The 11,841-nt window shown below is 38.0% G+C and overlaps 1 long non-coding RNA gene across 1 annotated transcript; it reads right to left on the bottom strand.

Moving 5' to 3' along the window:
• Positions 1–509: 509 nt before the first annotated feature.
• Positions 510–6,959, bottom strand: LOC137853031 (uncharacterized). The gene is made up of 3 exons (XR_011094174.1): positions 6,673–6,959; positions 6,154–6,234; positions 510–1,030 (listed from the first exon to the last, which is right to left on the bottom strand). It is a non-coding gene; the product is annotated as an uncharacterized lncRNA (long non-coding RNA).
• Positions 6,960–11,841: the final 4,882 nt, after the last annotated feature.

The raw sequence follows: 11,841 nt of genomic DNA, 5'->3' as shown, positions 1-11,841 counted from the left end.
TGTTTGCAAATATCTTGATGTAATTCCAAGTGACCTAATAACTAAGAGTCCAAATTAGTGTTCAGTAGCATCCGCTCTATGGTAGAAAAAGAAAATTCCATTTCACTGGGATTATATCATGTTATTTTCTTCCATGCTAAACTTCCCCTGAGAGGAAGAAAAATCTAATTCCAAGTTGCAGCTGAGAGAGCTTGCTTAGCCTTTTCAGATCAACTAGTTAGGAAAAGAATCAATGACCTTATCCCACAAAGAGTACTAAGATGCTTATTTGCAGCTACTTCTCTTATTAAAAGTATGATGGCTGGAAAAGAGCAAAGTTTTTATCATGCCTTCAAAGGACTAAAAATATCTTGCAGTATGAGTTGAACTAAATTTATTTCTTTTTCTTTTTCTTTTTCTTTTTCTTTTTCTTTTTCTTTTTCTTTTTGTTGTTGTTGTTGTTGTTGTTGTTCTTCTTCTTCTTCTTCTTCTTCTTTTTCCTTTCCTTTTTTTTTTTTTTAATAATTTACTTCTTTTCATTTTTTTAATAATAATGTTTACTCAGCTGACTGTGTATTTTTACCTCTGCAGAAATGCAAATTCACTTCTACGTATCTACTTTAGAATTTGTACTCTCTACTACACTTCTGTCTTCCTCAGTATCAGGGATCCACGCTAAAGAAATGAATGTTTCACCAAACACCAAGTAATTTTAAAATCCATTTATAAAGAATTACTTTAAATATTTTATGTAATGTGCTGTTGAAAACACGTTCTTCTGTCAAGTCATTTTGATAAAAATAAAAGAGAGAGGAAAAAGCCATATGCAAAAAAGATGCATGTTTACTCAGGAGAGATGATTATTTCTGCAGCTCCAATTATTTCCATATTTGAGAAACTAAGTATGAAAAATGGAAAGGGTTTGACATTGCTGAAAAGAAGAATATTAACTTCTGTTTGAATTCCTGCAGCTTCTCCATTTTATTCCTCCTCAGTGAGCACAGTAGTCCTAGACCCGGAGATGCCAATTTATCCAAAATGTAATTTCTTCCTAAAGAAGGAACAAATAGTCTATTAGCATTGTTTTACATACAGAGCTGATATAGAATACCACTGACAAACTCCTCCTAACTTGCATGTAATATTTCAAAGAATAAGTAGATCTAATAGTGCAGAGCTAATTTAGAATATAGGCGACGCTAGCTACATGAGAGTAGCTAGTGGGACTGAACACACTTCTCTTCTAAAGACAGTTTCAGATCTTCAGTTCAATCTCTATCATCTAGAGAAAACTATTTTTGTAATGCTGTTAGAAGTTCCTTCTGAGATCAGCTTCATATTATGATCCTAAGACAAATGTAGAGAAGAAAAATAGAACTAGGAGACTAGTTACATAATATTAATTTAATCAAGGATTTCTTTCATTACCATTTTCTTTGTAAGCTATTTTTCTCCTCTGCAATATTTCTTCTTTAGGTCTAATGTCTCCACTTGAAAACTAACATCTTACACAAAAACACTACAAATTTAATCTTAAAATTCATAGAGCAGCTTTAAAGAAATACATCCCAAGTTATATTCCAAATGACTGTGAGTAATTATATTTGCAACATTTTCTGGTAAAATGCCTACTGAAAAGCAGGATTATATGTCACACATAGAAATAATTGATACATGTCTATGTTAATTCATTTTAACATAACCAACTCTACCACCGTTCTGTTTTAGCATAATAAATATGTCTAAGAATGAACAAAGTGTAATGGATTTTATTTCCTTGTGCCTCTGGTAAAGACAAGGAAGCCATGGTTTCACATGGAGCACTGGGTGTTAGAGCACAACTCTGTCTGACTGATGGCAATTCTGCTCTCTAGTAGATCTTACAATGTTTTATGGAATCTTAACAGTAGACATTAAAGACCACATCTGTACATCAGCTAAAATTTCCTTTATTAAGCCAAAGGACAATCTACTTCTAGTACCGCTACGTAGTTACCACACAAGGTAATCACACCCTGACAGGCTTGTAATTCTAAATATTAATAGATTAATTCAGGTTAGGAGGGACTTTGGAGGTCTCTAGTCTATCCTCCTGCCCTAAGCACGCTGAGAGGTAAGTCTGGAAAACCTCCAGGGTTGGAAGCTGCGCAATTTCCCTGAGCAGCCTGCTACACTGCCCCACTGCCCTCATGGAGAAAAAGTCTTCCCTTATATCCAGTCTGAACCTCTCTTGTTTCAATTTGTGCCACTGCCTCTTGCCATGATTAAATCTACAAGGAGCCCAGCTCCATTTTCTTGTTAACTTCCCTGTAAGTATTAGCAGGTGGCTGTTAGATCCCTGCTAAGGCTCCTCTTCTCCAGGCTGAGCACACTCCAACATCATTGCAAATCCATTCTGACTAGCCTCAAAAGGAAGCATTAGCAACAGGCACTAGCTCCCATTATTTATAGGGTTTGGTTTGGTTTTATTAAAGTGTTGTCTGACATGTATGCCTCCCTCTGGTTCCTTGCGTTTGTTAGGGCTGCTTGAACCCCACTTTTGGCAAGCAGCTAGTAAGTGAAGCAGCTGAGTAGACGGTATTTATCCTGCAGCCTTTAGCACATCTTGTGCTACCTGACTCATCCTCACAAGTGATAATCATTCCCTTTTCCTCACTACAGACAATATCTGAAACAAAAAATGATATTCCTAAAATAATTTAACAGAACACATTATTTAAGGATACTGATACTTTTCAGTGCCTTTGCTTCTCCTAATTTAAGAACTGGGGTAATTCTTTTGCCAGGGTTTGTGGAGAAGGAAAGCAAAGAGGACAAGATGGATTTCTTCCAATAAAATAATAAAAATTAATGAATCAAGACCAGAGTTTACAAACTAGAGGTGGAGAATTAGGAGGCATAAAATATAATCAAAAGAAAAAGAAGAGCAACACAGCAAACATGTGACATGATAATAACAGTTAAATAATTTGAAGTCTTTGCACATGGAACATTGTGAGTCTATTAGGCTTTCCAAGAAAAATCATCTAGTTAAAAGCCCGCATGAACCTGATGGGGAGAGGAAGGCTGATAATGCATTGGCTGGCAGCATGCCACCAATACAGGTGTAATTAAAATAATAATTTGCCAACCTGAATACAGACTACACTGAAGATGGGAATTCCACGTAATGAAGGATTTCAATTACTGCTATTGTTCCAATCTTGAATTTCTTTATAGAAGTTCTGATGAATCTTATATTTAAATTTCAATTTTGCTTTATTGGTGATACAATGATACTATTAATTCTCTCCTGAAATAGTTTCTTAAAAAAGAAAAAATAAAAACAGGCATGAAAATGGTTTTAAATCTCACCTTCTCTGAATGATAAAAAGAACATTATCTAAATGGAAGAGGGTTATGTTAGTGTTTTTCCACCCACTTTAACCTGCAAATTAGTAGTCCCAATGACCTGATCTGTCTGCCAAACCATAAAAACTGTGAAATTTGTCCAAGGTGGTTAATTAGTCCACAAATGATTACACAAAGGCTGTCCTACTTAATTTATTATTTATTATTTTCTTCTTCAGTCATCTCCTGTAGACATAGGTAATACATTTAAATGAGCATCAAAAGGATTTGAAAAAAGAATTTAAATGCTCAGCTTATATTTATTATGAATTATGAAGAAAATATGAAGAAATTATGAAAAAATGGGTCATGAGGAGCTTGAACAAAAGAAGCATTAAAGAAAAGGCAAACCTTATCTTTCAAGAGGCAGCAATTATTTTCCCATTCTGACATCAACCTACTAAGATGATAAACTGGACCTCTTTAAATCAGCTAGAAAAGACTTACCAAGTAATCATCATCAAAGAAAAGCAACAGCTGCCACAAACACAAAAATGTAACCCCTTTTCCTTATGTACATATGAGATGGAAGAACCCTCTTTTCTGGAGTTCTTGCTTCATAACACTTCATATTTGCTAGAAGGAATACAATCTGCAAAATCAAACAAGGCATTTAAATAACAGTATCCTACATATACACCTTTTCATTACAAAAACACTCTTTTAAGCAATCTGTTCCACCAGAGGTTTTGGGAAAGTCACTTGCTCTGTTCTGTCTTGGCAACAGAAAAGCACAGGGCAAAACTGACAGAGGGCTGCAAATGTTTTTCACAACCACTCAACATTTTTCAAGGTAATATTACCATTAAAACAAACAAACAAACAAACAAGCAGTGTTATTTGGCTGCCTTTCCATGCTACTAAAGTTCCTATTTACCACTTTCAAATTTCAGTCTTTCTTTGATTTGTCAGAGAATTTTTAATGCCGCTCTGTGGTGAATATATAGGATGAAACTAGGTCACTTCAGTAACCTGGGGCTGTCTTTGCTCTGTCTCAGTGAACATTGTTGGGCCATGGTGAATGAATTATTTCTTTCCTTGACTGACAATAGGATGAATTATTTTAGGAAATTTTATGCCCGTTTTAGACTGGTTATATATTAATGCGTAGTCCCCTAAGATTTTGGAGACAGCAGCAAATACATTTGGCATTTCACAATAAAGACTACCTGGGAGAGTCCCAGAAAGAGCAGTCTTTGCTCTAGTTGTGTTCAGTGTCTACTTCTATATCATTTTCAGGTGAGTAAGTGGAAAGACCTTGAACCCAAGCTCCACAGAAACAGAAACAGCACTTGGGGCCATCCATCCTAAGGACCGATGGCTGTATGAGAGCCACCAGGAGGGCAAAGGAAAACACACAGCCAAATTTTACCCATGAGTTCTTTGTGCATGACACATAGGAAAAGCATTTTGTAGTCTCTTTAGAAGAAATAATGATGTCCCGTGACACAGGCTGGACTCCATCTGCAAGTATCATCGTTTTCCAGCAGGACTGTGGTGTTGCACCATACATAAAGCTATCAGTTTAGGAAACAGCCCGATATAAAGCATCTCTCCATTCTCTATCTGTCCTCCATCCCTCATGCTGCCCTCCGTTATGAAGCCACATGCTGGGATTTCAGACCTTATTTCCAGGTGCTTATATTCATGAGGTGCTTTTGTGAGCTTGAGAACTAATTAGCTGTTCTCACACAAGCTTAAAAGGAAACTTGATGTGAAATTCTCCAGCAGCATGGCAAAACCTCAGTGCCTCCCCCAGGCTGACCCACACCCCTCAACCCACTTCTCCCTCCAGTTATTCTAACCGATTACTGCCAATCTTTTCCATCATGTTATTTCTGAAATGTATTTATGTCAGGCCTGCTAACAAACAGATCCATCTACAACCTGAAAGAACAGTCCAAAAGGAGAAAAGAAAAGAAAGCAAATTTTTATGAATTCAAGACTACTTCTCAGTTTGAGGCAGCCCACACAATTTTAGCACAAACAATTGGAGGCTTCCCAAATTTGCACTTCAATTTCTCAGTGCTCTACCATACTAGAAATTAATTTGTTCGGTCATGACTCTAGTTACGCATCCACCCACTTACAGCTATTCTTATAGAAAATAGCTTCCTTTCCCACTGACGCACATAATTGGTGTCTTCTGATAATTGTACGTCTGATACATAGAGAGAAGAAAATAATGGATGAGTGCTTCAGCTTGTTTCCTGACATACTATTGGAAAAAAGAGGCAATGGCTAAAATTTATGTCTGCATACATTTTGCTGGAACAATGAATAAATAAATAGAAAGCTTCAGATGCACTAGTTAGTAACATATTAGTAATTTTCTGAGTTTATAACTGGCTGAAATGGCATCAAATGGACACAAATGTACATTCATAGGTATAATGATTATGACCATAATTAAGTTACATAATACAACATGAGAAGGCACAGATGATCTTCCTACCTACTGTCTTCAGCCTTTTCCATGCCAGAACCTCCTGAACCAGGTGTTTCTGTGCATTTGTGATTTCTTTTCTTGTCTGTTTTATCCTCAAACCCATCCCAAATTTTGGGTGCACAACAGAAATTCTCAGGCCTACAATCCACTGTGGTAAGAACTGTGTGCTTCTGATTGTTGCTCCTCCAGCTTTATCTGACTTTATTGTACTGGAAAAGGTAGAGATAATCAATCTCTATCCACACTCTTCCTGTATCATCATTTTATAATCTTCTTTTGTATGTAGGTGTGTATCTTTCCTTTCCTGAAAAGTCCTAGCTTAATTGGTTGCTTACCTGCTTTACACTGTTGATCATCCTTGCTGACCTTCTCTGAATCTTCTCCAGTTCTCCCGCATACTTTTTGAGGCAGAGATACTAGAAATGCACACACAACAGTTAAGATGGGATTGCATAATGGATTTATAAAGTGTAGTATGCATTCTGAATCTTACAATGGTGGAATGAAGCAACTGAATTGAAGTTCATTTTTAGATTAACTCCCATAATTAAAAATACAATTTAGAACACAAATTTTGTTAACTTTTAAAAACTAAAAGTTAAAAAGTGAGTCACACTGTATAGATGAGGTTAAAATGCCCAAATTGCAAAGGAGAATGTGTCATACAAAATGAATGTCTTTTCTTGTTAAAAAGAACATTAATTTCTTTTTGGTAATACTATGAGACTTCAAAAATGGCATTACTTAAGCAGTTTAATTAATTATTTAAACTAATATACCACACAGATTAGAAGAGAATTCATTAGTCATGTGTTTGGAGTTCAGATGCTTAAAGAGAGAATGGGCAAACATACAGCTATAAATCACAGGAGTTACGAGACTTGGAAGAATTTTCTGAGTACTTTGGGAAATACCTGTCAGGAATTGAGATACAGAGCTTCAAAGTGAAGTTCTATAATTACAGAATTGTACATCTGTGTGTCTACCTATATCAACACAGAGATCTATATTATTCTATATTCTGCAGAAAGAGTGGTCTCTGAAGTGGCTGAAGATAGCATGTGCTGAGCCTCCCTTCTCTCCATCCAACTGCCTGACCACCAGCTGGTGGCTTCCTTGGGGGCTGCTGAAGGGCAGACTCATCAGGTATGTCTGACATGGTGCTCACCTGTCAGGTGTGCTGAGGTGGCTTCATATCTGCATGCAGCTGGTAGCTCTAGCTATATGTAGTTCATGCATATAAGTTTGAGGTTTACATAGCTCCTTTTCAGATATACCTTTGCCAACAGGGAAAAAAATGTTCCATTAGAAAATCGTTTGCATCAGTAAATAGAAGGATGTATGTTTACATACATACATGTAGATGTCAAGAAGAGCACATCTTATTGTCAGTGTGTATAATCTCACACACTTTGATTTATTCAAATTCCATTAAGTAATATTATTCGTATCTTTTCTCACATCTTACACAGAAAATGTAATGTCTTGTGATACCATGTGTGACATGTATGCTACACAGTACTCCACAGTACTCAAGGAAGTCATATAGATGGAAAGTGCAGAACATGTTCAAATTATCTGTAGAAAAAGAAGAGCAAAAAATGCGCAGGCAAATATAGGTCACCTATTTGTGCAAGTAAGTTTCACAGTTCACTGCCTAACCTCCTGCTTTTTTACCTAAAGAAGGTTGTACAGCTAGCACAAAATAGCACGTGGTACATAGGATGATTTAATGTTATTTAAATACATTCTTGTGGAAAGAAATTGAGATAAACAGCTAAGTAATAAGAAATGTACTGGACCACTAGCACGATGAAATTAGTGTAAGTACACAGGATTAAGTATTTTTTCTTGCTTTTGTTAAATTGTACTGTATAGAGTTAATCTTCAAAGTATATTCCTTGCATATGATGGTAAAGTATTAGGTCTGTATCTAGTTTTGTCATCAACTTTAATCACAACGTTTTTGCTGTGGAGGCTGTTTAAATGCACACACTTCCAGCAACCAACTTTTCATAGGCAAATTGCAAAATCGAAGAGGTACCAGAAATTCCACAGCTTAGTGCTGAGTTTGCACTTTATTATGAAAAACATATCTCATCCCCTTCAAAAATAAGTGCTTTTAACCTTGAGCACAAAATGAATTTTCTGTTTGCAAGCCTGATCGGAGAATGGATCCAAATGAAAACTCATCCAGGAAAAGATGGCTTTTTTAATCAGTTCTCTGATCAGACTCTCTGGACAGCAGCACAAATGGCTGTGCCAGCACCAGGGTGAGGTGTGGGTGGTGGGCAGAGCTGCTTCATTTGGCAGCAGTGCCAGTTGCTGCTGGTTTAAGGTGTTCATTGAATGACAGGCTGGTTTTACATATCCGTAGTGCCTTAAGTCTTCCTAAGCTGGTGCTTTGATGGTCCCATGGTACTTCCTTTCTTCCCTTGGGTGCACATTCTCACTTTTAAGTTATGTGGGAAGTAAAACTGTTTTCTGGCAGTTATATGTCACCTAGGCAAAGGTGCTGCTACTCTGTCTTCTTTCCTGGCTGCATGTTCCTGCACCTTCTTCCTGTAGGCATTCACATCAATAGAGATTGCATAGGAAGCTGGTACAGGCATGAGCTAAAAACTATTATTTTTTGTTAAATAAGATTAGATTTCAAATGGTCCAGCAGTTTCTGCATCAGTTCCCTGTCTGGTCATGTAAGCACCCAGCTTAGGTTGGTTTAAGCAGTTAAGGAACTGCATTTCAGGGTGATGTGGTTTATTCACCTAAAGATCTTCTCTGTTGCATGAAAAACTGTTGAAGTGAAAGCAGCCACAGAGCCCTACAATGGGTGAATTGCTCTATTCCTTCTGCTGGGTGCCTTCTCTACCCAGGGGCAATGCTTGTGGGCCTCTGATACATGTTTGCTGAGCCTGAAAGATAACCCAAGAGAAGCGTGTTTCTCAGAAGCCTACTGAAATGTGCAGAAGAGAAGTGAGGTCTGTGCATGAGTTAACGTTCACACCAAAACCTCCCAGCGTGTTCCTGCCTTTCCGAGTGCCATCATCCTGGTTCATGAGACATTAATTCTGTCAGCCACCGAGCAACGTGACAGGAAAAGACGAGGTCTTGCTGTCCTGGCAGGGAAAGTGTTCTGTGACCTGTGTACCTTGATAGAGGCTGCAGGCCTAGCTACATTTCTGAATCACTGTCCGTAGGGCACAACTAGATGCAGCCCGGAGCATACTGTGCTGGCAGCTTTAAATAACTCAGATTTTTCAAAAAATCTATCTTGAGAGCAATGTGGCTCCCTGCTGCTGTAAAGCTTCCTTTTAAAAAGTGCCAGCAGATATGTATAAACATGCTTATGCTAAAAAGACAAAGATAAATTACATATACAGTAAGTTAACAGTAAATAAGCATAAAACAGAAAGAAAGGGAAAGAGAAAATCCTTCCTCATTATGTATATTTCTGGTATAAAATAAAGCTGAAAAGTGAATCTGGTGTGTATATGTGTCTCTAAAAGAGTTGTGCATTTTGCTGGAAAAGCATTTAAAATATAATTTCTTTTAATATTCAATATATTCTTTGTATTTATTGTCTTGCATATCCTAAAATACATCTTTCCCTAAGGCTGTATTATTTATAAATTCATATTTATAAATAATTTCCACAGAGTTACTGAGAAAAAATTGCAAGATGCAGTAAGAATAATGAAAAAAAATGACATTTTAATAGGAAATAAATAAAAATAAAATCTGCAATTGCTGTTTAAGCTACTCAGTCTCACAGGCTGCATTTAGAATGTAAAATAATACTGAAATTACAAATACGAGAGTATTAGAATTCTTTTTTTTTTTTTTTCCCAGAACCCTGCATGTTGCCTTGGGAAGACATGCGCTGCCCTTGTGTTGCTCTTCACAGGCACTAAACATCTGTGTTTTACCCATGAATTTGTGTTGTAATGAGGCTTTGATGAATACCTTGAAGTCTCCAGAAGGAACCAGCTATTCTGTTTACAGGGAATCTGTTCCCAGGAATCTGTGGCAGTTCAGAAAAAAGTCATTGCATTTTGAACTGCAAATCTGTAGTAGGAACCTACTTTGTATATCCAGAATCCTGTGTGTTACACATGTGACAAAGAGCTGCATTTTGTATGTATCCTATGTATGGTGTGAAACCTTTTATTTCATCAGCTGTAGAGCTAGGAGTACTAAATTGTACTGTACACTCTAAACAAAGGTGACAGAGAGTCAAAGACTTAAGAGACAAAGACTGACTCAGTAAGAGCAAGCTTTTAACAGCGTTTCAGTTATACTATCATTTCTGAGGCATAATCATTTCCTTAGACTATGGGTCAGGGCAGCAGAAACCAAACTACATGTTGCCTTCTGCCATTGCTGCTGCTGGCACAGAGACGCTGCAGACACCTGAGGATTTAGTTCCCTCTACAATATTTGCCAGGGGACATCTGTCAGAACCCAAAGAGGTTACAGCTTCACGTGGCTGGGTGGAAATTTTTGAAAGAGCAAGTACTGTTGAGGAAAGAAGACAGCAGTATTTATCTGCCTAGGGCAGCAAAAAACCTTGCATCAGCTCTGCTCATTTTTAATACAGTTTTTATTCAGGTTTTGTTTAGTTTTCCCAAGGAATATGGTGATGTATGTTTGGGTTGCATTATTCTTTATGTTATTATTGGCTCACCTAATTCAGTTTAGGAAAAGGCATTCTCAGCAGAATGCATTTTAGAGTTACTTTTCAAAATGCAAAGCACATCAACTTAATGAATACTCCCTGGAAGAGTCCTGCACCCCAAAAGCCACATTCTTTCCTGCACTGACACCTGGTTCTTTGAAGGCAATATTTAGGACACTGAAAAGGTCATTGCTGCTGAAGTACATACTAGGGAAAGAGAAGGAAGGAAGGAAGGAAGGGAGGAGGGAAGGAAGGAGGGAAGGAGGGAAGGAGGGATGGAGGGAAGGAGGGAAGGAGGGAAGGAGGGAAGGAGGGAAGGAGGGAAGGAGGGAAGGAGGGAAGGAGGGAAGGAAGGAAGGAAGGAAGGAAGGAAGGAAGGAAGGAAGGAAGGAAGGAAGGAAGGAAGGAAGGAAAGAAAAGAAAAAGAAAGTTGTTGCCATGATAGACTGTGGGAAAGCTACATATCTGAAGATTTGCCATCATTCATTGTGTCAGCAAGGGACATGGCTTAGTGACGGGACTCGGTAGGTCAGGTTGATGGTTGAACTTGATGGTCTTGAAGGTCTTTTCCAACCTAGATGAATCTATGATTATGATTTACTGTGAAGGTTTGACAAAAAATTTTCCTTCCTAAAAGAGCCATGCGTATTTACTGCATAAGCTCGTCTTTAACTTGCAGAATCTTAAAGGCTGGGAAACAAGATAGTGCAAGTTCGATCTAGAGACAACAGAGTAAATCATCCTCAAGAAGCTGTAGTCTCACAGTACCATCCAGTGAGTACAGTCATTTGTCTCTTCTCTATAGTTCAGCCAGTTAGTACAACTCTACATATGCAAACCATTTTTTCCCTAATGAGGTCTGAAGATGTACAGATTAGGTTGTGCCTGGAATATACCGTGACAAACAGTTGTGACTGAAGACAAGGTTGCCTGCAAAGATGCCAGTGAGACTTTGGAGCTTCTTGTATCTCATTACCTAATCACTCAAAGTCCTATTTAAAACAGTCTTTTTAATCCAGTTCTAGAGTAAACTCTTCCTTTCCTTCCACGAGCTTGTAAGGAAGGAACATTGCTAGCATTTTGTGATTAAACATGAATGGCATTCCCGCTTTTTTGTTGTCAGGTCTCTTTGAGAGGTGGTTGTTCTGGGAGCCGAGGCTGGCTGTAGTGCAGGCTGTGCCCTCACTGACAGGCCCCATCCCATAGGGTCTGACCACGGTGGGCAGAGCTGGGGGCTGCAACAGGCTGATGCCCACACAGTCCCTGAACAATATGCCCTCCCTCCCTGGCCAATGCCCCCTATTTTATTGTTCTGCATGATGACACACAATGTGGGATATCCCTTTGG

Source organism: Anas acuta, chromosome 3, assembly GCF_963932015.1.
Source record: "Anas acuta chromosome 3, bAnaAcu1.1, whole genome shotgun sequence".
Taxonomy (NCBI): Eukaryota; Metazoa; Chordata; class Aves; order Anseriformes; family Anatidae; genus Anas; species Anas acuta.
Note: the sequence above shows the minus strand (reverse complement) of the source record. Positions and strands in the feature narration are given on the sequence as shown.